A 4,379-nucleotide genomic window follows, 5' to 3' on the forward strand; every position below is an offset into this window, starting at 1 on the left:
GTGGGTGAGCTTCATTCGGGTTTCTGGGTTAAATCGGGTAAAGGAGTCTTCAGGTTGTCTCTTTAAACCAGAGTCCATTCAGAAAATCTACAATTTAACATTTTTATCAGTGCGGCCCTGAACTGTGACTGTCAGGCTGCTGCAGAAATCTAATGATTGCACAAAGAAACAAAGTCATGCATTAGAGCTGCTCCTCACTGCCAGCAGCGAAACCTTCATTTTGTTTTCAATAAACTTTGACCACACCGCCTCTATTTTAAATCTGTTAATTGATTTTCATCAGTTTCCATTTGTTCCATCTACGTGTGAATCACCTTTACTGTGAATTATCAAGGTTATTAAACATTAGTTATGATATTTTTTCATTTGGACAGTTTTTATGTATTTGATGCATGTTGTTGTTCTATTATAATCTTATTGTCTTACTTATGCAGCATGTGGGCAGCTCCTGTACTTTTCAATAAAAAGGAGCTGGAGGAATAACACGGCTTTGCTTGTGAGTTAAACTGAAATAATTTAATCAATAATCAAAATTCATGTTTGGATTTTTTTCAGTCTCTGTGATTTTTTTTCTGGTTTTCTCTAAAAGAACGAGGTTTTGTATAAAAGAAACCTGAAGTGCGTACAGTCAGAAATCCAAACACAAAATCATTTCAACCAGAATTATAAGAAAGACGTGGTGTTCAAACGAAAAGCAGCACAGATAAATGGTAAATGGCCTGCATTTGTATAGCGCTTTTCTAGTCCATAGGACCCCAAAGCGCTTTACACTACATTCAGTCATCCACCCATTCACACACACATTCACACACTGGCGATAGCAAGCTACATTGTAGCCACAGTTGCCCTGGGGCGCACTGACAGAGGCGAGGCTGCCGGACACTGGCGCCACCGGGCCCTCTGACCAGATGGAGGTACGAGTAAATCTTCTGAGAGGAAAAAGAAGGTTTTTAAAACTTAATGTTGAGGAAAACCTTTTAGGCAGATTCTTTCATATTTCACCTGCAGCTTTCATGTCCTGGTGACCATTAAAACTGGCAGCTGTCATCAGAGGATGGGTACACTGAGGTCAGAAAGGTGTGGACATGCTCAGTAAAAATATTAAGGCAGGCTGTGATGGTTAAAAGACGCTCAGTTGGTACTAAGGTGCACAAAGTGTGCAAAGAAAATATGCTCCACACCATTTCACCAGCAGCAGCCTGAACTGTTCACAAAGCAGGATGGATTCATGCTGTCATGCTGTTTAAAGTCTGTCCCTATCATGTGAATGATGCAGCAGAAATTGAGACTGACCAGACAATGTCTTTCCAGTCTTCTCCTGCCCAGTTTTGGTGAGCCCGCGGGAACTGCAGCCTCAGTTTTCGGTCTTCTGCTGCTGTAACCCTGCTTCAAGGTTCAATGTGTTGGCCGTTCAGAGATGCTCTTCTGCATACCTTGGCAGCAATGGGTGGTTATTTAAGTAAATGTTGCTTTCTTATCGCCTCAAAGCAGCTTGTCAACACATCATTTTAACCCAGAGAGCTGCAGCTCACAGGGTATTTTCCCTTTTACAGACCATTCTCTGTAAACCCTGGAGATGCATGTTTGGGAAAATCCCAGCAGATGATCATTTTCTGAAATACTCGGACAGACCCTCTGGCACCAACAACCATCACTGTTCTTCCTCATTCTGATGAGTAGGTCAGCTTGACCATGTCTACATGCCTAAATGCAATGAGCTGCTGCCATGTGGTTGCCTCATTAGATATTTGTGCTAACAAGCAGTTGAACAGGTGTACCTAATAAAGTGGCTGATGAGCTTAAGTGACTGGAAACATTCCCAAGATAGCAAGATGTCTGGAAGAGGAGTGGGTAAACTGAAGCAAGTTAGCTGAGCACTGGAATCCAGATTTAAACACAGTTTCTTTCTGTCTTTAAAAGCATGAACTTTAAGTATCTGAACAAACCATTTTCCCCAGTGTTCCATGTATTGTGTTCAGTAATTCAAACCTTCATGCAGAACATCAAGAGTTTGAACAAAAAAAGGTTCAGCTGTTCCTAAACATCACAAAATAATAAAGGAGCATTCTGCTCTTTTTCGCACTTTTTCAGCAAACCACAGACTCAGACCGATAATCTCCTTCAGCACCATCAACCGGATTGTCACTGCAAACTAAACCAGAGCGCCACTTCTGCCTCTGGAAGGAGTCCCAACAACTTTACTATTCTATAGGCTACATTCAGCAGGAGCCAACATGCTGCAACCACAGACAGGAAGTCTGATACACCAACAAAGCAGCAGTTAAAGCCTGAGCAGGATCTGTGGAAGGGTAACACAGTGCAACTTTAAAAACTGAATCAGGACCAGCAGATCTGCATCAGCCTGGAGTCATGTGGTATCCAGGAGCTTAAGGGGCCCCGAGGGCCCAAACAGAAAATATCAGCGGCCCTGCCCAGTTTCCCTAGAAATACTGACCACATTAATTTAAACTGGAACAAAGAGCAGGTCCAGCAACTTTCTGTGTGTTTGTGTAGGAGGAGAGGGGGAGGACGGGGAGGGAGGGGGGGGGGGGGGGGGGGTTGTATTGTTTTTTGTTTATGTTCTCAGAGTGTCGCGTGATGCTCACTTCCCTTATGCAAGTCTGCAAAGGTGACTTCTAAACTCGCTCCAGCCATAACAGCAGCACAGAGTGTGAGAGTGTGTGTGTCTGTGTGTGTTGGAATGCCAGCTATTCAGTGGCTGCTGCGGCCGTGCCGTGCCGTGCCAGGACAGGCTGGAAACGGCCGACACGGACACACACAGAAGCACTCAGTGAGGAGGCAGACTTACAAACTGAACCCAGCACCACATTTGTCACTCCTGCTGTTAAACCGGCTTCAGTCAGACCGCCGGCCAGACTCCCTGAAGGGATTGTCCACTTTTAAACTCCCAGTCCAGAGTCTGAGCCGCTCTGTATTTACGGCTCTGTAAATTAAACCCGGGGGACATAACCTGGTGCTGGTCATAATATCAATGTTTCTGAGCGGAGTCAAAGAGCATCTCCTCCCGGTTCTAAAGCCATCGGCAGCTGCCTCCCTCAGATAAACAGCCTAACGGAAAACCGGCAACATCTAAAACTACTACATTCCTGAATGGAGTCTGGCGTGTGTCGGGCAGACACGCCTGACTCTCACGCCTTTTCCTTCCTACAGCAGCGGGACAACTCAGAGCCGTGACAAGGGGGGCGATGAGGTCCGGGTCCGACTCACCTGAGCTCGCCAGGCTGCTGTGCCGTCCTCCCGGCGTCCGAGTAGCCCGAGAAACTTCCAAAAGACCCCAGCAGACACCCGGATCCGCACAGTCCGCGCGGAGAGACGCACAACAGGTTTGACAGAGACCCCGCCCCGCTGCGCTCCAAGGTCCACAGCCGAAAACCCACCGCGAAGCCTGGCTTAGAAATCCAGAGGTTTTAATAATTAAAAGCTATCGATCCCATCTGTCCAGTCAACACTCAGTGTCAGTCAGAATATCGATCCTCTGAAAGTGAAATACTTCATGCGTGGGTTTAATATGAGAAAATTTTTTTTTATTTATATGAATAAAATAGGCGACTTTTACCTCTGATACTTAAGATGGCCCAATTAAATCCACGTTTAAATAACTCAACAAGTAAAGTCTTATTATTAATATTACAATGTGGGTTTTTAGCGGATGAGGATGTATCCAGATACTTTTGTTCTAATAGCAGTACTAACGAGCAAACGTGTAGTTAGTGTAGTACAGACGCATCCCTAACAGTAAATTCTCGCGTATGATGCTACATCTTGTACCCCTGTGACGTCTATTTGAAGAGTCGTGTGGTTTCCAGAGTCTCCGTAAACCACCAGTACAGTTTACTAAACCACAGTGGAGTACGTGTTTTATTAGCCAAACTCTTAATTTGAAAAGCCAACAGGGATTAAACTGGTGAAACTGGGCAGAGGTAGGAGCGCTTTTAAACCACGGGCTGGCAGGGGTTAAAGGTCCGGAACGCAGTTGAGTCTCACAGGCATGTTAGTGCGTATTTCTGTTGAATGAGTTCCTTTTAAATAAGCCCCGCATCGTTTCCAGCGACGGCATGCACATACTCGCTCAGTAATCACAAACTAATGACATCCTACGAACAGGATACACCTTCAGCACCTTTTCTAGTCCTCCTCCCTGTGATGCGTTCAAGGTGCAGATGTAACTTCATTGCGCCCGTGGTAATCAGAAGGTAGCCAGCGCGAAAAATAACGTTTGTTAATGTGCGTCAGACTCAGACATGGAGACATTTGTAAGAAAGATGAAGATGAAGATTATTGCTCACTTAAGAGGAAATAATTGATTATACTGTTTGTTGGTCACCTGATCAGAGGAAAAAACAACAACAAACAAAACG

General features: G+C 44.9%; 1 protein-coding gene across 2 annotated transcripts in view; it reads right to left on the bottom strand.

Moving 5' to 3' along the window:
• plxnb3 (plexin B3) overlaps positions 1-3,369 on the bottom strand; it is a 93,915-nt gene extending 90,546 nt beyond the window's left edge. For both annotated transcript variants that reach the window (XM_082519096.1, XM_082519094.1), the window contains exon 1: positions 3,229-3,369. The gene's annotated coding sequence lies outside the window, so the exon portion shown is untranslated. The remainder of the gene's footprint in view (positions 1-3,228) is intronic.
• Positions 3,370-4,379: the final 1,010 nt, after the last annotated feature.

Source organism: Aulonocara stuartgranti, assembly GCF_965226115.1.
Source record: "Aulonocara stuartgranti genome assembly, chromosome: 20".
Taxonomy (NCBI): Eukaryota; Metazoa; Chordata; class Actinopteri; order Cichliformes; family Cichlidae; genus Aulonocara; species Aulonocara stuartgranti.